We start from the raw sequence: 23972 nt of genomic DNA on the forward strand, positions 1-23972 counted from the left end.
TATGCAGGCTGACATCATTCACCTCCGGTCATCACACCACACAGGCCCTGCATCCTTGTTCGTCATCACAAGAAGGGAGAGTATGGGAGTAGGGCAAGATATTTTGAGAGAGAGAGTTAGTTCACATATCCTTATTACCATTATTAATGGCCGTCCTGTTTTATTGCACTATAACTATATTATTCTCTATGTCACTAGTTATTATTGTTAACCTCGTTTATATTCTTTTTGTACCACAGAGTTTTACAACACTTGTTCATGGGGGGGGGGGTGAGGGTGATTAGGGGAGTGGATATGATGGGTCTTTAATCTCAGTGTTTGGGTGGGGGTAGAGGCAAGAGGATCTATGCGTTTTAGGCTACCGTGAGACCTTGTCTCAGGGTTGGAGGATGAGAATGGGCTGGAGGGGTCCCTCAGTTCAAGGGCAGGTCCCAGATCCCATGTCAAGCAGTCCCCAGCCAGCTGTAACTGCAGCTCCATGACTCCCGTGCACACCGCACACCTCAACTCACATGCACAGATTTGCACTCACCAAAAATAATAAAACAATTTTTTTTAAATGGAGCAGGGGAAAGGACTATGTCTTTAATGGAACTCTTTTTTTTTTTTTTAGTTCTATAACTGTGTATTTCTATACTTTGGGAATTTATCCTAAGAGATAACTCTAAAGACAGAAAAAAGAGTATGCATGACATTCATAGCTATTATTTATAATACTGGAAAACTAAAAACAACTCAAACCCTAAATAATAACTTTTTCCCCTGGAATATTATAAAGTAAACTGTATTTTAGAGGACTATGATTCTGGGGCAGGAAAGAGGCTCAGTGGTTCAGAGCATTCTCTGCAGCCATGAGGACCTGCGCTTGAATCCCAGCACCCGTTTAATATCCCAGGCATGTTTTTCAACTTACCCTTGATGCCTTTGCTGGAGTTAGTGGGGATGACAGAGTTCTTCTTAATGTGTTACTGGACACAGGAGCAGCTCAATTGAATAGTGGTCAATTACAGTTAGCCAGTGGTCAGGCTGTTAGTCAGTGGTAGAACACACATTTAGTACTCAGAAGACCCTGGATTCAACCTCCAGTACCAAAAGAGAAAAGGTAATTCCACAAAACTGGATGAGCCTTGAGCCCTGGGGAACTTCTGAGAAGGGCCTGGGTCTTTCTCAGTCAGAAACCCAGCAACAGCTAAGGAAAACTAGTTTCACAACACAGCCGGACCTGGGGGTCCACAGCAGCCCCTGAAGAACTAGATGTCCACCCACTAGCAATTGGCCTCACTTTAAAAATGAAATCAAGGGTCAGAGGCTTGCTTATTATCACCATGTTTAAGTAAAACAACTGGGAGTCCAGGCAGATCTCTCTAGTCCAAATCCCATATTTCACTTTTTCACCTTTCAAGCCTTGGTTTCGTCCCCTACACACCCGAGATAAGAATGACCCGGGATCATCACCTCGCTAAGACTTGATTCGAGAATCTCAGCTCTGCCAGGCCCCGATGGAGACAGTAACCTCAGGAACCCCATAGGGTCAGGCTATTTGGAGCAGCTTGACCTGCTTCTAAGGGCAACAAGCAGGAAATAACTTTCATTCATGACCTTCTGGGATGGTCAGGGTGAGGAAACTGACAGTTACAGTCTGCCAGGCATTGATTGCTCTAAGCACAAACACAACTAGTAACAGAAGTAACACGTGCCCTGAAAAAACAAAAACCAATGCCCATAAATATTCTACAGAAATGTCCAGAGGGGCATTGCACATAATGGCCAGAAAGCAATAAAATGGAAACATTGAACAAATAATTCCAAATAACCATCAGCCAATGAATGGATAAATAATGTGGTATATCCATATAACAAAATATTACTGAGCCATAAAAAAGGACTGCAGTACAGACACGTGCTACAACTCTTTTTGCAGAGGACCCCTGAGTTTGGTACCAAGCACCTAGGTAGGGTGGCTAACAACCACCTAACTCCAACACAAGGGGGATTGATGCCTCTGGCCTCTGTGGGCACCTGCCCTCGAAAGAACATACTCATACACAGAAACACTGGCACACACGATTTAAAATAAAACGAATCTGGGTCTGGAGTGAGATCTGGCCTGTCCGGGTCAATGGACAGGAACATGCACTGCTCTCACAGAGAACATGAAGTTGGTTCTCAGAACCCACATCTGGTGATTCATAACCACCTGTTACTGCAGCTCCGAGGGACCCAGGGCTTCTGCACCCTGTAGGTGCCCACCTGCACCACATACACACTCATACATTAAATAAAAGAATAATTTTTAAGACTCTTTTTTAAAAGCCCACATACTGTATAATTTCATTTATTTGAAATGTCCCCAATAGGCCAGTCCACACAGACAAAGTAGCTTAGAGGTCACTTAGGGCTTCTGGAGGTTGGGTGACCAAGGGACATGCTGGATACAGGTTTCTTTTTCTAAATTTCTTTTACACAGTGAAAAATTGACCTCAAATTTTGATAGTGTAACAACTGAATACAATGAATTGATCATAACAGGAAGGCCATTTCAATTTATAAAAAGAGTCCTGAAGTAGGTGAACAGTATCTAGCACTAAGCCTCAGGATAGCTGTATCTTTCCCCAAATCCTTATTTTCCCAAATCATTCACTGAGTGGACTTTAGGATCTAAGAAGCAAAAAAGCTAAGCTCAATAAATGCTATGCTTAAAGAAAACACTCACAGGTAGCAGGTAGCTCATGCACAGAAAGGGGCTAGCTTACCCTGCAGAGAATCAATCACCTTCTACAGTCTTTCCCTGCCTTCAACCACAGATCCCAAGGCCACTGACAGCCATATTTAAGCCAGAGACTCACTCCCCCCGCAACCCCTAGCAACAGATCCCGGCTAATTGGCTCTAAGGGGCAACTTGTGTTTGGCCAATCAGATTCCACTTTAGGGAAGCTGGGTCAATTTCTGTGGGTTTGGAACAGGAAACAGTTGCTATAAAGCAGCTGTTTCCCTCCCTGTGGGCTAAGGAACACAGAGCCTAGCAGTGAGAAAGAATGATGGTAGCAGGCGATTGTGTACGACCTAGTTCCGACCCTCTTTGGGAAGCCTGCACTCCTGTCCACAGGTTCGATGAGATATCATCATCTTTGTTTAAACAACACAAAGGATCTCTGCTGACACACAATGTTATGTTCAATAAGTATACACCTATTTTCCAAAGTGGAAAGGGAAGGGGAGAGAGAGTCTTGAAGAGGAATCTGCCTTCGTGTGGTTCATTAGTGGAAGCTGAGCTCTCTAGGCTACTGTGATGGTTTGTATACGCTCGGCCCAGGGAGTGTGGCGCTATTCAATGGTGTGGGCTTGTTGGAGTAGGTGTGTCACTGTGGGTGTGAGCTTTAAGACCCTCATCCTAGCTGCCTGGGAGCCAGTATTCTGTTAGCAGCCTTCAGATGAAGATACAGAACTCTCAGCTCTGCCTACACCATGTCTGCCTGGATGCTGTCATGCTCCTGCCTTGATGATTATGGACTGAGCCTCTGAACCTGTAAGCCAGCTCCAGTGAAATATTTTCCTTTATAAGAGTTGGTCATGGTGTCTGTTCACAGCAGTAAAACCCTAACTTAGACAGCCACTAATGAAACCCAAGCCCCCCAGCCCTTTGCCTCCAGCCTGAATAGCAGACTGGGTGTGAGCTAACAGCTTTCAACACAAACTTAGGAAAACTGCTTCCAGGAAGTCCCTTTTCCTTGGTGAGGCTGATTCCTTATAACTCTGGAGGTACCAGGAATGTCTGTTGTAGTCTCAGTAAGGCAGATGGCCACAAGACCTGTTTCTCTGAAGACTTGGGAAGGTATTAAGTGCTAAACCAGAGGGTGTGCTGAGCCCCAGATGAAGTAAATGAAGTCACCACATTAGAAAGTGTGTAAAATTTCTTTGCATTGCAAAACCACTGCCACCCACTAAAAGCAGAACAAACAACTAGTGTATCCTGAGATAATTTAATGAGTGGCCACTCCAGATAGAGGACCAAATAATAGCCACTCCTTGCTTATTCAATTCTTGCTTTGGGACCTACACTACACGAGATAGCAGACTGCACATTCACCCCGCAGCTGCCGGGGACATACGTGAATGAAAACACTCACAGCATCAGGAGCAGAAGCCAGAGCTGGGCTGCTGGGAGGGAGAGGATGCCCAAATCTCTTCCCACTTTTCCCACCCTTCTATTTATGGAGTCATTGGTTCCAGGAAGTGCGGAGCCCCTTCTCCCAGGACCCTGTTGGGAGTGACGCCTACACTGGTTGACCCAGGCTGCCACATCCTCCTGCTGGCCTCAGCGGCTCTCTCTTCGTGACCCCTGGGTCACTGGGAACCCAGCCTGCAAATGACTGTGCTCCTAAAGAGCCCTAGTCTAGTGAGGAGATTCAAAGAGGAAGGGGGTGGGGCACATAATGAGCTAGAAAAGCCCATGGGGAGATACTCCCAAACGCACACACAGGGGAGAGAGAGACAGGAAGTCAGGTCTGGAAATGACAGCACTAGCCCAGGGGCTCCGGAGCCTTCCCTGTGGAGCTGAGAAAGGCAGGAACAGACCCTGCAGAACCCAAGGCTACTGCCATCATTCATCCACACCCACCCGCCTGGCTCCCCCCCTAGTCCTTTCTTCAGATGACTCAGCTTCTGTACAGAGCTGCTCAAGGGAATGAGGGTCTCTCTCCTCTCTCCTCTCTCTCTCTCTCTCTCCCTCTCTCTCTGCCTCTCTCTCTGCCTCTCTCTCACACACATGGCTGTCCTCTGCTGACAAGGCTTCCTGTATCTTAGGTTGGCATTGAAACTCACCTTTTAGCCAAGGATGAACCTAAACTTCTCATATACCTCCACCTCCAAGTGTTTGTATTACAGCCATGCACCTCTATCATCATGCACCACCGCCACCGGTTTAGGCAGGACTACTGAAGATTAGACCTAGGGCCCCATATGTGCCAGGCAAGCTTTCTACCAACTGAGCTGTATTCCCCAACCTCTTCTCTCTCTTCTCCCAAGTTGTTTTTGTTTGTTTTTTTCTGAATTATCCGAAAGCTGTGAAGTTAGTGAATTTTATTTGAAGAAGTGCTGTTCTGGACTGAGGAGCCACTCAGCAAGCGAAGGGCTTTCAAGTCTGAGTTTGATCACTGGGACCCACATGGTGGGCGGAGACTATCCAGAATCAACACATTGAAAGGGCCCTCTGACCTCCACACATCTGCTGTGGCAGATGGTCACACACCAAGACAGACAGACAGACAGAATATATAACATGTAATGAAGTGGGGGGTGCTTTTTTTTTGGGGGGGGGGGGAGTTCTGAGACAGGGTTTCTCTGTGTAGCTCTGGCTGCCCTGGAACTCATGTTGTAGACCAGATCAAAAGATCCACCTGCCCCTGCCTCCCTCCGTTAAAGGAATGTGCCACTGCCACCTGGCTGACCTTTTAAAGAAAAGGCAGATCTTGCTATGTTGCCATGTGCTACATGCTGGGATTAAAGGTGTTGGACACCAACATCTGGCTGTTAGTTTGTTTTTTAAAAGAAGTAATAGTCTAGTCAAGATGTAGTGGTACATAAGCAGGCCTTTGATCCTAGCATTTGGGAGGTAGGAAGATTTCTGAGTTCACAGACAGCCGGGACTACAGAGAAAGTTCCAGTATAGCCTGAGCTACATAAAGAAACCCTATATTGAAAAACAAACAAAGAAACAAAAAAGGAAAGAAACAAGTAAGTTAATGGTCTTTGTTATTAGGATGTTGAATCAGACAGACAGACAGACAGACAGACCACCAATCCCAACTCAGATACTGAAGATGGAGGATGCAAAGGTTAACCCCCCCTTTTTTTAGCAGTAATGCTCTCTCTCTCTCTCTCTCTCTCTCTCTCTCTATATATATATATATATATATATATATATGTGTGTGTGTGTGTATATACACACACACTGTAGCTTAGCTGTACTGATGGTTGTGAGCCATCATGTGGTTGTTGGAAATTTTAGTTTGCTACAGCCCTGTTCAGTCCAGCCTAAAGATTTATTTATTATTATGTCTAAGTACACTGTAGGTGTCTTCAGACACACCAGAAGAGGGCATCAGATCTCATTATGGATGGTTGTGAGCCACCATGTGGGTGCTGGGAATTGAACTCAGGACCTTCGGAAGAGCAGTCAGTGCTCTTATCCGCTGAGCCATCTCGAGAGCCTGGACGAAAGTTAAAAACCAGTCTGGCCAACATAGAAGGCCTCAGGTTCAGTCACTACATCTTTAAGAAAACATATACACCTAGAAGTTGGAAGTATAGCTAAGTAAGAATGCATACATATGATATGATACTTTTTCAGTAGCAAAATAGATAGATAGATAGATAGATAGATAGATAGATAGATAGATAGATAGATAAGTAATAAAAAAAAATAAGCAGGCCAGCCTGGTCTACAGAGTGAGTTCCAGGACAGCCAGGGCTACACAGAGAAACCCTGTCTCAAAAAAACAAAACAAAAGCTGGGTTGATTGCACACATTTGTAATCTCAGTACTGCAAAGTCATCCGCAAACATATGTAGCTCAAACACCTCGCCTGGGCTACACTGTGACTCTATTTCAAAATAAAATAAAAATATGCCCTTTACCTAAAGAAAGAGTCCTACCGAATGTTCTTCCTTGTATTTTTGTAGAAAATAAAAATCAGCATTTGGACTTTTTGACTCGTACTAAGGAAGAAGGCAGCTGATCCTGTTACAGATGCTTGTGAGCCACCATGTGGGTGCTGGGAATCAAACTCAGGACCTCTGGAAGAGCAGTCAATCTCGCCAGCCCTCGTGTTGGCTCTCTTACAGTTAAGTTTCAAATGTCACTTATGTATTTTTATCTGAGGCTTCCCATGTTAATGCTGCAATGATGAACAGATACCTAGAACTACTGAGGACTCACTATTTGGTTTTTGTTGTTGTTGTTGTTTTATTTTGCTTTGATTTGCGGGAGGGAGGAACAGTCTCACTATGTAGCCTTGGCTGGCCTGGAACTCATAGAGACCTACCTGCCTGTGCCTGTAATGCTAGCGTTAAAGGTATGAACCACCACACCACACCACACCCTCTGAGCACTTACTATTTTCTAGGTAAGGTGCACTGTGAGCTGTTTAAGTGGGTGGCCATCTTTCTGGTCCTTGTTCAGTTTTTGAGACGGGGTCTATGTAATCCAGGCCGATCTTGAACTCTCTCTGTTCAAGCCTTGGATGACTTTAAGCTCCAGATCCTCCTGCCTCCACCTCTCAGGTGCTGGGGTTACAGGCCTGCACCCCCACATCTGGCTTTCATTCCATCTTCACACAAAATCTACGACTGCCCCCTTTACAAACATCTGGCGGGATGAACTTTGCCCATGCCTGAATGAACACAGGTGGTCAGACTCAGGATTCCAGAAGTCCGGGGGGTGGGGTACAGCCTTCAACTCAACGGAACTGACTGCATTCAAAGCAGCCAAATGTCAGCCCCCTGTCCACCAGCCGTGCCCTGGTACAGTCGCCTACACTTCCAGAGGAAGCCATACACTGCCGTTTGAAATTTCTTTCTCTCTGCAGGCTTTCCTGATGTTTGCCTTAACCTGACCTCACTGCACATAACACAAAGAGGAGGAAGGGCCACCCTGCTCATCTGTCCAGGGCCGTGGAAACCCAGAGAGCACTGTGGCCTGTGCCTCTTTGGGCTGGATGTTCACACCACACCACTGAGCAGTGTAGACCAGAGCAGAGTGAGCAGAGTGGAGGGAGTGCACCTGGAGGTCACATTCACTTGCTTCCTGGCAGCCACCCCAGCTCCAGCTGTGTTGCCTCCCTCCCTCCCTCCCCTTCCTGTCCCTCTCTTCCTTTCCTCCCCCTCAGCCTCCTTCCCACCCTTTTTTTCTTTTGCTGGCTTCTGTTCTTTCTTTCCATGAGCAGAGAGTTTCCAGGCTTGGCCCACAGCCAGCACATGTGGACAAAAGACTTAGAGGGAGCCGTCACCTTCCATGCTGTCCGCAGGGCGGCACAGCTTAGTAAGGCTGCTCCCCTGGCTGCCCCCCTGGCTGCTCCCCTGAAGTTTCTGGGAAAGAGGGTCTGGATGGTTCTGGAACTCAGGCTCTGATTCCAATGAACCTGAGAGCTGCAGGCCTTCTGGCAAGTTCTTCTCTATGCCCCAGGCCTCTCGGTTTTACCAGAAAGTTTGCAAGACCTTGGAAAGGATGACGTGAGGCTGTACCTGTGGGACACTCTGGCACATTCTGGGAGAAGTGCTCAACAAATGTCTGCTGAGATTTTTTTAAAGTGAGCCTCACCCTGGCAAGTGATACTAGCATTGATGATGCTGGGTCCTGAATTGATAAGGACTGTGCACTCAACTCATTTAGAGGGCTGATTGTTCCCAAGTTCTATGAAACCTAAAATACTCTCTCAGACCAGGCTGGGGGTGTAGTTCAATGATAGAGGGAGGACTTACCTAACATTAACAATGCCCTGGGATAAATCCCCAGCACTGTAACACCCACCCTCCACCCTCACGCTCACACATCCACCAGCAAACTCTTGAGCAAATGACCGTAGCAGCAACATGATCTGAGAACATTTTGGTTTTTCCAAGAGCTGAGCCCCTTTCTTCTGCAGTAGAAGCAAGACACCCAGGACACGATGACCCTCAGCCTCTGTTCGCCAGGGGTCACCGAGCCTGCTGTCTGTCCTGACCTCCCCAGCCAGAGCTATTTTTCAGTTTCTTGTGGGCTAAGGCCCGGGTCTGTCTGTTTACTATCTTAGCCTGGTGTTTTTGTACTCAAAAGTTTCGTAACGCCTGCGAGTATGTTCTTCTTCACTGGCTAAATTCTGAGATATGAAAAATGGTCTTTCAATTACAATTTAGTTAATCTGAGGCAGCATGAATGGATTTGAAATTGACCAATAAACTCAATCACCAAGCAGGACACAGCATTGTTACTGTCTGGAACACACCAGTATAAGAATTAGTCTCTGCCCTAAGCTAGTCAGATGAGACATAATGCCAGACAGTATGATGGCAATAAAGAACTGCTACTATTCGAGACAAAAAGCCAGGTTGGAAGTCAGGTGTAGTAGTGTAGCCTTTAATCCCAGCACTCTGGAGGAAGAGGCAGGGGGGCAGAAATCCCTGAGTTCGAGGCCAGCTTGGTCTACAAAGGGAGTTCCAGAATAGTCAGAGCTACAAAGAGAAACTCTGTCTTAAAAACAAACAGAGAGACATATAAGACATACCAGGCCCAGGAAATGTGAGATATTACATTAAACAAACAAACAAACAAACAAACAAAAATCCCAGTGACTCTGCCTAGGTGTGAATTTACCATTACAGCGGTAAATATGAAACAAAAGGTATAAGAACCCAGGAGGGCAGCGAACCCTGTAACACCGAGTGTTAAGGAATTCAGGAGGGCAGTGAACCCTGTAACACCGAGTGGGCAGTGTTAAGGAATTCAGGAGGGCAGTGAACCCTGTAACACCGAATGGGCTGTGCTAAGAGCCACAGCCGCCTTCACAGAAAGCAGAACTTAACAAGTTCTTAGATGAGACTTGCTGTACGATTTGAACATTGGTCCCTTTGAAGCTGTCTGAAGTTTAGCCCCCGTTCTGAGATATTATGGTGAGGCCTTGAGAGAACCCTGAGATGATTAGGCCTCTGGCCTTATGAATGAATTCATCCAGTCACACAATTAGCAGGTTGAGTCACTGAACTATCTAAAAAGTGGATCTACTTCATGAGCCAGTTTCCCTGGAGATGCAGTGGTATAGTGCCTTCTTAGCATGCTTGAGGCCATGGGCTCAAACCCCAGAACCACAAAACGGAAAACAAAAACCTCTTATTAAACAGCTTGTAAATTTAAAAGCCAGCTTTGGTAGGTATCCCCAGCTCCCTGACTCGACCATACAATGTCCTGCATCATTTCAGGATTCTGACAGAAAGGGCATTGCCAGATATTGCTGACCTTGGGTCAGAACCAAGCTAACAAAACCCTCTTTTCTTTATAACCTGCTCGGCCTCTGGTACTGTGTTAGCAACAGAAACTGTACAGCCGTCTGACATGATGGAAAACCTCTGTAATCCCAGCACTCAGAAACAGAACGTGAGCCCAGCCTCAGCAATAAAGCAAGCGTCAGCCTCAGAGAAGGAGCCATAACAGATGGGCTCTACTCTCTGGAAATAGGAAAACTTGCAAGCTAGGATGCTGAGAGGAGACAGAAGAAGACAGAAGGCCGGTGAGCTGGAACGGAAGGCACTTGCAAAGCAGGACGGAAAAACTAGCTAGTGTTTGCTACCCTAGGCAATGTGGAGGGCCTGCAGGAAAGAGCTGTTCTCTTGTGCACACACTAAGGTCTGGGTGGCTTGACCAGTAGTGTAGAGTAGGCAGAGCAGTGAGCTAAGTGAGAGAGAAAGAACAGCTCTGAAGGGGCCGGGCTGAGATTTGAGCATAAATGAGATGTCTGTGAGAGGGGTGAGCCACATGGGATCTCACGTCACCCTCTGCTCACTGCTTCTGACATTGCTGTCTCTAGGCCTTATATGTGCATTGGACTTTTTATCTTATGAAAATAAAATTTTATTTTAAATTGTGTATATAGGCAGCATGTGATGGCATAGGCCTTTGATCCCAGTACTCCAGAGGCAGAGGCAGAGGCAGAGGCAGGTGGGTCTCTGTGAATTCAAGGCCAGCTTGGTTTACAGAGAGTGTTCCAGGATAGCCAAAGCCACAGAGAATCCCTGTCTTGAAAACCAAAAACAATCACCAAAAAATTGTGTGTGTGTATGTGTGTGTGTGCACGCTGAACATGAGTTTGGGTCCCCGCAAAGACCAGAGGTGGTGGTGAGCCACTTGATGTGGGTGCTGGGAACTAAACTTTGGTTCTGAGAGAGTGGTAAGCACTCTTAACTCATGAGTCATTTCTCCAGCCCTCCCTTTGTTGCCCAGGCCAGTAACTCAAGTGATTCTCCTGCCTCAGTCTCCCAAGAAACTGGGACTCTAGGCTCATAACAGCTGACTGAATTTGTTTTATTTCTTTTTATGTCTCTACTATTGTCTAGCCCACTCTAGGGCTACTGAGAATGAGGGGGGTGATCAGTGGAGATCTTTTTTGCAAAAGAGGGGTTCGAGAGATATCACAGTGGATAAGAGAGCTGCAGATCTTGAGACCTGAGTTTGATCCCTGACATCTACCACATAGAGGAGGAAGGAGAAAAACGCCCCACAAAGCTGTCCTCTCACTGACCCCTTGCACACCAGAGCAGTCTCTCATTTGCACAACAGTAAGAAGTGGGGGGAGAGACAGCTATGGGCAACTAGTGTGGCACAGCATCCAGGGCGAGGAAGCAGCATATCCACATGCATGTATCCATACATACATGCATACACACACACATACACATACATACATACATATGTAAGAAAGTCAGGATATGGGCACCAGCCAATCAGAACTGCTTTCTGGTTAACTCCTTAATGGCCATTCTACATGGTTCTAGGTGACTAGTCCTATACTAGCATAGCAGTATTTCAAGGATCTGACCAGAGGCACAAAGGTATCAGTCTACGCAAACTTCCTATTAGCCATGACCTGGTTTCCAAAAAGGGATCGGCAGCCATGATCATGGGGAATTGGCCCCTGTATTTATAGATGGTTAGAGGTGAAAACCAGTTTCAGGACTTCGGGGGAAGAAACTTGGAGACTTGTCTCTGTACTCTTCCATTTGCAAAGTGTCTCCCCTCATCTTGAAAGCTGCTTTCTCTTTCCCTCCAACAAACTGTCATCCCGGGCCTTATGCTTTATATGTATGTAGCTAGAGGCAACCTCAGTCTCCGCAGTGAGGCCCAGGCCAGACATCCTGGCTGTACTGTGTTTGGGAGTAAGCGGCTCTCTTGGTCTTGCCCATGCAGCTGGGAACTAAGCTTGGTTGTTTTGAGAGCCATTAAACAGCTCTGCCCCCTCTCCGCCACTTTCCCATCATGTTAGATGCTTCAGTCAGCTGGGAGGTAAACAGAGATCACTGCGACCTCTTTGATGTCCTGGGAGCTTTGTGAATGCTGATTGCTGTGAACACAAACGATGACATGGGCCAGATGGAAAGGGTGACAGCCACCAAAGGATGCCTATATATATATATATATATATATATATATATATATATATATTCTTTTTAGTTAGACAGTCACCTACTCCAGTCCAAGGCTGAACTAATGTTACCTGTAGCCTAAAGGATGAAGTAGAGAACTCCTCTGCCCCTGGGGAGTCAGACACAATGCTCTGGTAGAGCAGCCCAGAACAGCCAGCCAGTGGCATCTGAAATCTCCTGTCTTACTGCCCCCATCTCTGACCAAGTCTATGAAGAATGGTCGCCCTCCCCTGTAAGGGATGTCCTGGGTCTCAAGCTGGCCATCTCACACGTGTCCAGGAACCAAACAAGAACATCCACTCCCTTGTCACTAAATTAACAACCCGCCTAAGGAAGGTTGTTGTGATGAGGTTTGTCCCATGGTGAGCTGGAAGAGACAGGCACAGTACCCACCTCCACTGACTCAGACCAGGAAAAACCAGTTCACTCACAAACCTCAGCATCTGCCTTGCCTCCTCTCCTTTCCTGGGCCCAGGTTCTAACTCTAGAGGGCAAGAAAAGTCCAGGAGACAGAAGAGTAGTACCAAATTATTCTGCTCAGCCAACTGGGTCAGAAGAACAAGTGATTCTGGCTTTCAGCCTTTGCCAGCAACACCACAAGCTACAGCCTCCAGGACTGCCCAGTTCTGCCTACGCTCCTGTGGAAAACTCATTTTTACTTATGCTGAGTACAGGGGCAGACATAAGCAGTCCCAGCAAGGCCGGAGGTAGAGGCAGAAGGATCATAAGCAGGAGGCCGCCTTTGCAACATGGCAAGACCCTGTCTTCTCTTCAAAAAGGAGCCAGCTGGATGTGGTGGCAAGTTCCTAGCTAAGTGTCAGACTAGCTAAGTGCTATATAGTGAGTCCCTCAAAAAAGGAAAAGGAAAAATATTCCCCCTTAATGATGATTTTTAAAGAGATTGAGTTGGTTAATGTGTGCTTGTATATGGGTGGGTCTGTGTGCACACAGGTGTGTGCAAACGTGTATTTGGGCACCCATGGAGGCCAGAAGCAGGTGTCAGAGCACTTGGAGGTATAGGCATTTGTGAGCTACCCCATGCAGGTGACTGGGTTAGAATTCCAATTATAAGCAGCTAAGTAAGCCCACTTAGTGCTTTTATTTTATTTATTTATTTATTTGGCAGGGTTTTTCTATGTAGCTCTGGCTATCCTGGAACTCACTATATAGACCAGTCCAGTCTCGAGATCTGCCTGCCTCTGCCTCCTGAGTGCTAGGATTAGAGGTATGCAGCGCCAAGCACCACGCCTGGCTACAGCCTGGTAAGTTTTATGCGGTGGGGGGCGTGAGTGAGTCTGGAGGAAGGAACCCAGGGATTCCTCAGTGCTAGCAAGTACCAACTGTGCCACATACCTAGCCCTATTTTACCTACCTACCTTCTTTCTTCGTTTCTCAACAGGGTCTCACTAAGTAGCCCTAGTTCACCTGTAATTTACTGTGTAAACTGGTCTGGCCTCAAAGTCACAGAGATCTGCCTGCCTCTGCCTCCCCTCCCCACCTTGCAAGGACTGGGGTTAAAAGGCATGTGTCAGCATACCTGGTTCCCCAATTTTACCTTCAGTCTGCCCCCAGTTTGTGACCACCCCCTTATCTGTAGGGTAATACCTTAGGCATGCTAGACAGACACTGCTCCTGAGCTACACTCGAAAGACCCAATCTGGCTTGTACACAAGTCATCTGTCACCCAGTATGGATTTGCAGAGAACTCCCGTTGAGTCAGATTTGTATCTTTGGACTCTCACTCCATCTTCCGAGGAGGAGGAAATCGAGGGAGAAGTGGGCAGCTCAGTTGGTAGAACTTTGACTAGGTAGCATGCGCAATGTTCTGTAATAATATTCAACTACATAGTGAGTTGGAAGCTAGCCAAGTAGCTACAAAAATAAAAGAAAAATAAACATAATAAATAAATAAATGAATAAATGCAAGAGAAAAAAGGGAGGAACCATATGGCACATTTTTCTTGTTGCTTTGGGTTTTTTTTTGTTTTCTATAGAGGTCTTGCTATGTAGGTCAAGTTGTCCTGGAATTCACAATCCTCCTGCCTCAGCATCTAGGGGGTGTGCTACCACACCCATCCAGAACTAACTCAAGTCAAAGCTACAGCAAGAGACAAAATTGAAACAATTTGTTAGCTAACAATCCATCCCATTTTCCTTAGAAACTTTACCATGCTGTCTTTTTTATACTTAACAAGCCTCAAAATAACAAACTGCTTCTGAATGTGCCATACCACAAAGTTTAATTTCATATAAACTTAAATAAAAATTCATAATGAATTCAGCATGGAGCTGGTGTGGGGACAAGTGAAGTAAGACGATAGGTAATATATATAATTTTTAAAGAGACCATCAGAACTTCATTTTCACAGGAGCGACTGTGCACAAATGCTATTCAATAAGTGCTTGGGCTTTGAGATCCTCTTTGAGCCAGCAATTCCACTTTTAAGAATTTAGCTGACAGGAATATTAGAGCCAGGAGTTGTGGCAACATCATTTGCAGTAACTAAAATTGAACCATAATTGATAGTTTGCTCAAATTAACTTAAACAGAGGCACCGCAGGCAGCTGTTAAAAAGAAGGCTGTTGGGGGCTGGAGAGATGGCTCAGCAGTTAAGAGCACTGGCTGTTCTTCCTAGAGGTCCTGAGTTCAATTCCCAGCAACCACATGGTAGCTCACAACCACCTGTAATGGAGTCTGATGCCCTCTTCTAGTGTGTATGAAGATATGACAGTGTACCCATATACTTAAATTAAATAAATTTTTTTTAAAAAAAAGAAGGCTGTTAAGTGAAATTATTCTTATAAAATGTTGTTATATTGTGATTCTGTTACAGAAATGTTCCATTTTGACACACACATACATATACATATATATATACACATACACACACATATATATATATATATATATATATATATATATATATATAACATATTATATACCTATGCAAAGGAAAAAAGACCTAGGAGTCTTGGTGATGCAGGCTTATAATCGTAGGTAGGACAGTGATATCAAAGGTAAGGCCTGCTCAGGCTATAAGTGAGTTCAAGGTTAGCCTGGGCAATTTAGTGATGCTCTGTTTGAAAACAGAAAGCTAAAAGGGGGGCCCAGGAAGGTGACCAAAGCCTTTCCAGCAACAAGAGCAGAGGAAGGAGGACTCTTTTAGTTTGAGGACAGCCTGACCTACACAGAAATTTCCAGGCCAGTCAGGATTATAGACTGAAGCTTTTGTAGGGAGTAGGAGGTGGTAGTGGGGGTGGTGTTAAAAAAAATTGGGGGCTGGTGAGATGGCTCAGTGGGTAAGAGCACCCGACTGCTCTTCCAAAGGTCTGGAGTTCAAATCCCAGCAACCACATGGTGGCTCACAACCATCCGTAACGAGATCTGACTCCCTCTTCTGGAGTGTCTGAAGACAGCTACAGTGTACTTACATATAATAAATAAACAAATCTAAAAAAAAAAAATTGGATATGGTGCTGATGACATGGCTCTGCAGGTAATGGCACCTGATGCAGGCCTGGTAACCTGAGTTTGATCCCAGGGACCCACCTGGTAGAAGGAAAAAACTAAATCTCCCAAAATGACTTCTGACTTCCATGAGCTTTGGTGCTCATAAATTCATGTGCACCCTTGTACTAAATCTCTCTTGTACTCAATATCTCTCTCTCTCTGTACGTGTGTGTGTGTGTGTGTGTGTGTGTGTAAACTTAAATAGAAGCTGGAGAGATGGCTCAAGGGTTAGGAGCAGAGGACCTGAGTTCGATTCCCAGCACCCACTTCAGGCAGCTCACAACCACCTGAAGTTCCAGCTGTAGAGGAATCTGATACCTCTGACCTTCTTGGGCACCTGCACACACATGCACGTAATTAAAGATAAAACGAATCTTTAAATTAAAAGGTTAGACACAGCTCACTGGTAGAGTGAATGTCCACCATATGCAAGGCCTTGGGTTCAATTCCCAGTAAAGAAAGAAATGGAAAAAGGATTTGTTTTATATACAACACATCAACCTTCTTTGAGGCTGGAGGGAGCATAGGGGATATGTTTTCATCACAGTCTCCTTATACGTTGCTGAAAGGTTCCGGTTTTGTTTTGCTTTGTTTTTCGAGACAAGGTTTCTTCGTGTAGTGCTGGTTGTCCCGGAACTCACTCTGTAGACCAGGCTGGCCCCAAACTCATAGGGAACCCCCTGCCTCTGCCTCTGCCTCCAGAGTGTTGGGATTAAAACTGCTCGGCTCTAAAAGGTTTTATAGTGAACACAATCTCTCTTAGCTTACATGGGAGCACATAGGCATAAAAGTGAAAATTTTAAAGCATAGATTCTAAGAAAGCAAAACACAAAAGGGGATGAATTTGACTGACACTGTACTCCTAGTCTGTCAAGTGTCTGACTGAGAGCCACCTTCACAGAAAGAGTAGCTAGTCACTGTCTCAGTCATAGCCATAGTCACAGTCATGGGTCTTTAGCCTGACCCCTCCCCCGCAGCTTGATGCCCTCCCATGCCCTGGAGCTTGGGGGCAGGGAGCCTCTTCCCTAAACTTGCTGCAAGGATGAGTCACCCCACCCTGCCCCCGAGGCTAGGGGGAAACACCATTACTTGGTTTTTCAAACTGAGCAGTTAGAGAAGGACTGTAACTCATGGAGGGGCCATGACTCTGGCCCAGATGATACAGGGCCCAAGTTCTGTACAAAGTGACTTGATTTTGGCCTGAATCAGCCTCTGCTTATAAAACCAGGGCAAGGGTCTGACTGTGGCTTCTCTGCACAGCGCTGTCTTCTGAGCATCAAAGGCGAGGGCTGAGCTGATCACTTGCCTCCTGTCCTGCAAGTGCAGGCAGGTCTAGCAGCCTCTCTGCTACAGTTTGTGAGAAGACCTTCAACAGAGCCTGGGCTGGCCTCTGGATTCTGAGGAGACCAGTGGTTCTGGCTGTGAAACGGTTCACACATGAACACTTGAGGCTGCTGGCTAGGCCCAAGGCTGTGTCCCTAATGCTACAGAGGGACAAGAATGTGGACTGAGGGCTGGAGAGATGACTCAGTGGTTAAGAGCACTGACTGCAAGCCAGGCGTGGTGGCGCACGCCTTTAGTCCCAGCACTCGGGAGGCAGAGGCAGGCGGATTTCTGAGTTCGAGGCCAGCCTGGTCTACAAAGTGAGTTCCAGGACAGCCAGGGCTATACAAAGAAACCCTGTCTCGAAAAACCAAAAAAAAAAAAAAAANAGCACTGACTGCTCTTCAAGAGGTCCTGAGTTCAATTCCCAGCAACCATCTGTAACGGGATCCAAGGTCCTCTTCCGGTATGTCTAAAGACAGCTACAATGTACTCATCATATATATATATATATATATATATATATATAAATAAAATAAATAAATCAAATCTTAAAAAAAAATAGAATGTGGACTGAGAGGTGGCTAAGGAAACAGTAAGATCTCACAGCTTGAAAAGTGTGTGGCTGTCAGCCATTTCCCATCAGATCATTTCACTAGTATCCAAGGTAGACTCAGGGAAGGAACCCCTGACCCCCAGCCTTGAACAAGGTAACCACCAGAGCGATACAGAAGGATCTGTATAGACTTAAAGGTGAAACAGCAATCAAGAGCTACACAGAGACTGTGGGACACACAGCCCCAAGCAGGGTCAGCCTGGGCTACTTGGTACCTGTGATATAACCCATATGTCCCCTGAGTCCTTTTGGAACCCAAGGTTTATCTGCGTTCTGGGGAGGAGCCAAGAGCTTCGACTTTGAAACTTAAACTCATCTGGAGACCACCCTCGCCCCACCCCTCCCCCCATTCCCATCTCCACCCCTCCCCCACCCCCACCCCCTAAGAAACCAAACCAACTAAACAAGCAAAAAGTACCTGATACTCAGGGACCACTATCACAGATTGTTTTGTTTTGTTTTCTTTTCTTTAACTGGTACAGAGATGAAATGGGAACACCAGCTATTTTTTAAAAGAATAGCTGGAGAGGTAGCTCAGTGGTTAAAAGCACTGTCTGCTCTTCCAGTGGTCCTGAGTTCAAATCCCAGCAACCACATGGTGACTCACAACCATCTGTAATGGGATCTGATGCCCTCACATACACAAAATAAATAAGTTAATCTTTAAAACAGTCTCCTTCCCTAGGCCTGGGGATGTAGCTCAGTGGTAGCGTGCTTATCTTCTATACATATGAATCCCTGCATTTGACTTTGGTACCACAAAACAACCCCTCCTCTTCCAAAAATGTCCCTCTCTGGCACTTACATATACATCCTAAGGTGTAAGACAAGTTTAAAATATTTAGAAATTTGAGACAGGCATGGTGGGACACGCCTGTAACTCACCCCTCGGAGGACTGTGGTGGTTCAGGTGAAATGTGCCCCATAAGTCTTGGGCATTTGAATAATCAGTCCCCAGTTGGTGGAGGGGATTAGGAAGTATGGCTTTAATGTGGAAAGTACACCACTGAAGGTGGCCTTTGAGGTTTCAAAAGTCTCACACCATTTTGGGTTAGCTCTTGCTTCCCGTCTGTGGCTTGAGATGTGAGCCCCCAGCTGGGTTCTCCAGCGACTGCCAGGACTGTGTTACTTGCTACCTCTGGTTTGCTGTATTGGACTCCAACCACTGGAACCATTAGCTCCAAATAAACTCTTTCTTCTATACGTTGCCACAGTCATGGTGTTTTATCAAAGCGATAGAAAAAGCACTAATACAGAAGGCTGAGGAAAAGGACCAGTAAGGCTCTGCATGGTGAAACACTGTCTCATAGTCAAAGAGGCGCGGAGTGCCGGGGAGGTAGCTCAGCAGTTAAGAGTACCAGCTGCTCTTCCAGAGGACTCGGGTTTGATTCCCAGCACCCACATGGCAGTTCACAATCATCTGTAACTCCAGTTTCAGGAGATCCAATCCTCTTCTCTGTCCTCTACGACTGCCAGGCTTACGCGTGGTACATGGACACACACGCAGGCAAACACCCATACACATGGAAGTTTCAAACAAATGAAAGGAAGAGAGAGAAAAGACATGTGATGGAGAGAGCAGAACCCCACACTTCCTCAATGCCAATAATGTGAGACCTGTTATGAAGCTTACAGGGCTCAATAACAAGGCTGTCAGCCTCGTGGGGACGTCAGAGGGAAGGGTCACTAAGAAACCTGTGCGCGCTGTGCAGGACTTCCCAGCTCATTCTTTCTGAAATTTCACCTTGTGCAAACAGCACCCCCATGGTTGGGACCTCTCTTGGGCAGAGGAGTTCAGATCTGCTGAATCCTGCCCTCCCCTTTAGATTCTGACCCAGAATTAAGGCCGGAGGGCAGAAGGATCTGGGCCGTCAATCAGGAAGGAAACCGAAATGCTGCTCTCAAGGCTACACCCAAGCTGACACTCCACCCTGACCAAATCCAGACTGTTCTCCTGTTCTCTCTCTCTCTCTCTCTCTCTCTCTCTCTCTCTCTCTCTCTGCCTTATCTGTGTTTGTCATTTTGTTTACGTATGAAGACTTTATTTTCCCCCCTCTGTCACTCTCTACTCTTTACATGAAGTTCCTCTGATGAACTCCCAGTTGAGTTCAATTCCAGGAAAAAATTTGTTCTGAAAGTTCATTTGTATGCTTTCTGTTGTCCCCAGTCCAAAGCTATGCAATCTAGTGCATTTTTGTTTGTTCCTAAGCTGCCAGAAAACTGGAAGCCAAGTTCATTGTCCAAGTGCTGCAATCTGCTCCATTCACGCCATTCAAAATGTCGCCCCTCTTCTGCCCTCTCCTGCTGCACATCTCTGGGGTTGGTTTTAGTGTAAGTAACCTCATCCCGTACCCACACCCATCACCCTTGCCTACTTTTCAACCTCCAGACCCCATCCATTTCTCTTGCCTTACCACTGCCATGCAACAGGGCTGCAAAGCCTAGGTCTCACTGGCCTCAAGGCCAGAGTGAGCCTTCTAAACCACAGAGCTAGTCTATCATTCCTACTCAGAGGAACTCCTCCTTCCACATTCCACCTTGCCCTGCCTTGCTGAGACAGACAACAGACAGACAGACAGACAGACAGAAAGATGCAGGCACAAGGGAGGCGGCAGGGAGAAAGGTAGAGACTCTGACTCCATGCCGCAGACTCACGGGTTCTCCCCCCATGCCTGCCTCTCTCACCTTTGGGTGACTTTGCATCTGCTGTCTCCTCTGTCCCAGATAACCTTCCCTGCACTTTCTTTTTTTTTTTTGGTTTTTTTTTTTTTTTTTTTTTCGAGACAGGGTTTCTCTGTATAGCTCTGGCTGTCCTGGAACTCACTTTGTAGACCAGGCTGGCCTCGAACTCAGAAATCCGCCTGCCTCTGCCTCCCGAGTGCTGGGACTAAAGGCGTGCGCCACCACGCCCGGCTTCCCTGCACTTTCATGGTGGAGTGACTCCCAGGGCATACACAGGCATCCTCTCTGGATTCTCCTGGTTCTTCAGCATACAGCATGAATAGCCAGGCCAGACTGGAATGGTAGCTTCTGGTACCAACGGGTCCCCAGTCACCAGCATGCAGACCCATTTATATGAGTGAAGTAAGTCCCAGCAGGTGCATTCTTCCAGAATGAACATCCAGACAGGAAGCTCTCTCCCAGTTCCCTCCTTACCATCCCTTACAGTCTCTGAGGAATGGCAACTTGGCTCAGCCTGATGTCCTGTAAGTTCAATCCTGACCACCCACATGATGGGAGGGCAGAACTGACTCCTACAATTTGTCTTCTGATCTACATACATGACTAGTAGCACATACACAATAAATAAAAATGCAATAAAATTATTTTAATTTAAAAAATAGTCTCAGAGCTGGAGACATAGATTAGTTGGTAGAGAGCTTACCGAGCATGCAGGAAGCCCCAGGTTTGATCCCTAGCATCTCATAAAGGTTTGTGCCACGCTCCCGTAATTCTAGTGTTTTGGAGGTAAACTCAGAGACTAGAGAGATGGCTCATCAGTTAAGAGCACCGGATGCTCTTCCAGAGGACCTGGGTTCAATTCCTAGCACTCACATCGCTGCCCACAACTGTGTGTAACGAACTCCAGTCCTAGAGGATAGGCACTAGAGCGTCCGTGGGCACAGCATGAACATGGTGTACAGACATACATTCAGGGAAACTCATAAAGATATAGTACATTTTAAAAAATTAATTCAAAATCAAGTTCAAGGTCTGTCTAAGCTACCTGAGACCCTGCCTCAAACAAACAAGTCCCTGAACTGAGCCTGACTGTCTACCAGTAATCCTGAATTTAGAGAGTTAAGACAAAAGGGAGGACTTTAAGTTTGAGACCAGCCTGGGTCACATATTGAGACCCTGTCTCAAATAAATAAACAGTCTGTTTCTGATTGTCTTCTGCTTCCTCTCTGAATCTCCACTTCTCTCCTCTGTGGTCCATTCCCTAAACAGCCTATTCAACTCTTCAGGTGTTTGGTACTGAAGGAGAAAGGCTTTTCTATAGTAACTACAGCAGGTGCAAGTGTTTCATAACAAATTACTGTAAAGTGCCTATTATAACACTATTACCACACTCCACAATTACCTGTCTTTTGGGGAGCTATAGTCACAACCCTGAAAGCCATCAGAACACTCGGCCAGAAGTCAGCCTGCTCCTTCCTCAGCAGACTGGTTAAATCAGGGTCCCAGCACTCTCCTTGTTCCAATCCAGGGCCAAAGGAAGGCACTCCTTAGCTTCCTGTCTCTGCCTCTCACTACAGGATTCCAGGCGCTGAGCTCCCTCTGGCTCAGTGGTCTGACTCCATATCATAGTGACTCTCCTACACAGGACTATATCCTGTGTGGTTAAGAGACTTACCCTGGGCTCCATCTACTCCCAACTCCGTCCTTGGGAGGAAAGTGGGAGAAGTTAAACTTCAACGTACCCCACTTTCCAACACGACAAATCCCGACTAGAGCCGCCTGGACTCCCCCACCCCAGCGTACACACTCGGTCTCACACGCGCGTACTCACTCACAGCCGCCCGGGAGCTCCGGCACAGCGCAGGGCCGGGCTCTGCCCAGTTTTTGCAAGTTTCTTCGGCCCTGAAGTTAGCCCGACCCGGGAAAGAGCTGTGGATCGCTTCCTGCGCGGGTCCCCAGGGCCCCGCTGAAGAGTCCCCAGCGCCGCCTGCGAGGAGCCCCGGCTCGCGCCTGCAGTCTCCTCGTCGCCCCGGCGCGTTACCCTCCCGGGTCTCCCCCGAGGTCGCCCACACTCCGGCGCCCAGCCCTACCTCTCTACGGGCGGCGGCTCCGCGGGTTCTGGGGCGCAACTCGCGGTCGCCCGAGGCAGGGGCGGCGGGGGCCTGGGGCGCCATGGCCCGCTGCCCTCCGCGCCTTTGTCCGCGCGGCCTCCCCGGGCCGCCGCGAGCCCCTCGGGTCCCCGCCGCGCGCGCTCCCGTCCGGTCCCCGCCGCCTCCGGCCTCGGAGGCGTGCTGCGTCTCCTCTGGCCTCCCGCGCGCGCGGCCCCTTCCTCTGCCCTGGGCTGCGCCGCGACCGTCTGCAGTGACGCGCGCCCCCTCCTCCCGACCCATCCCGCGGCTCCAGTGAGCTAATCCGCAGCTGGCGGGCGCCCGGCCGGTTGCCACAGCAACCACTCTCCCAGGGCCGGCCGCCGAGGGGAGCCACGGTAAACAGGACCTTCTGCCGCACTCACTCGCCCCCTCGCCTTTCGAGGGGTGGGAGAGACGGTGGCTTAACCTTTTCTGTGCTGAAGATCGCCGCACCGGTTCTCTGCTACCCTGGCCGAGGTCCATTCTTGAGATGCGCTTAGCCAGGGGCCGAGGACCAGATTTAGACAGCACCAAAGCTGTAGCCACACTCCCTGCCCTTGCTTTGTTTCTGAGCAGTTAGGGTGGACGCCTCCGGCAGAATTGGGCTCCACATTTGCCCCCAAGCAACTGACAGTCATGAGATAGGCCTTCGAGGCCCAGTTTGCCCATAAGCAACAACTCACAGTCATGAGACAAGCTATTTGGACCCAAGGGTCCATATTTGCCCCTAGGCAACTCAGGAGCCGGCGCCATAAGGATACAGGGGCCCACCTCCCTACAGAAGGGTACAGAATGGGTCCCAAGCCCTGGTCAGGAAAAGTGATCAGAGAACTGGCTTTCTACAGCAACACAGGTCCCATGTACACAGGGCGCAGTCAAAGCACACACACAGGAGGTTTTAAGACAGTAGGATTGCCAAATCGGAGTCCACTTGAAAATGCCGTGGGGGCCTTAAGGAATCCAACACAGGCTGGGGCATTCTCTGGGGCTTTGGTGGCCAGCGATAGTGAATCAGTTATAGAAGGTGGAGAAACAGGGCAAGAAAAGACAGCCTGAAAAGAGGGAAGAGTGTGACTGGTGACTGTGGAGGAGTCCCATCATGGTATTTGGGGGACCCTTAAGAAGTGAGAGGGAATAAGGATCGATGGGTAGGCCCGGAGGGATTCAAGTGGCCTGGGCAGAACTTGAATGTTATGCTAAAGGCAAAGGGGTCCAAGCAGAGGAACACCAGATGATAAGTGCTCAGGCCTGACAGTGACAATTTATCTGCCCTGAGGGTAGGTGCCAGCCAGTCTCCTTCCTGGCTATTAGAGACTTTCAAGAGTTGACCTATGTTTCTGGAGTAGCCTAATGGCCTAAAGCTTAGGTTGGGGTGGCCAGTTGGGGGTGGGATAGGTACAGACCCAGAGTCTTACAACTTCACAAAGTGGGTCCTCAGAAGAAAACTAGAGCTTCGTATAAAGAGGAAAGCCGGGCAAGGCATGTCTGTAACCCAACACTCAGGAGACTGAGGCAGGAGATCTCTAGTCTGTGTGTAGGGGGT

General features: G+C 47.5%; 1 protein-coding gene across 3 annotated transcripts in view; it reads right to left on the bottom strand.

The window, feature by feature from the left end:
* The window catches only part of Dennd2a (DENN domain containing 2A), a 94215-nt gene extending 71575 nt beyond the window's left edge, over positions 1-22640 (bottom strand). For 2 of the 3 annotated variants that reach the window (XM_029478945.1, XM_029478946.1), the window contains exon 1: positions 22391-22521. The gene's annotated coding sequence lies outside the window, so the exon portion shown is untranslated. Of the gene's footprint in view, positions 1-22390 lie in introns of all 3 variants that reach the window. The other variant, XM_029478947.1, reaches the window with a different exon arrangement.
* Positions 22641-23972: the final 1332 nt, after the last annotated feature.

The sequence above is a fragment of the Mus caroli genome, chromosome 6 (assembly GCF_900094665.2).
Source record: "Mus caroli chromosome 6, CAROLI_EIJ_v1.1, whole genome shotgun sequence".
Lineage (NCBI taxonomy): Eukaryota > Metazoa > Chordata > Mammalia > Rodentia > Muridae > Mus > Mus caroli.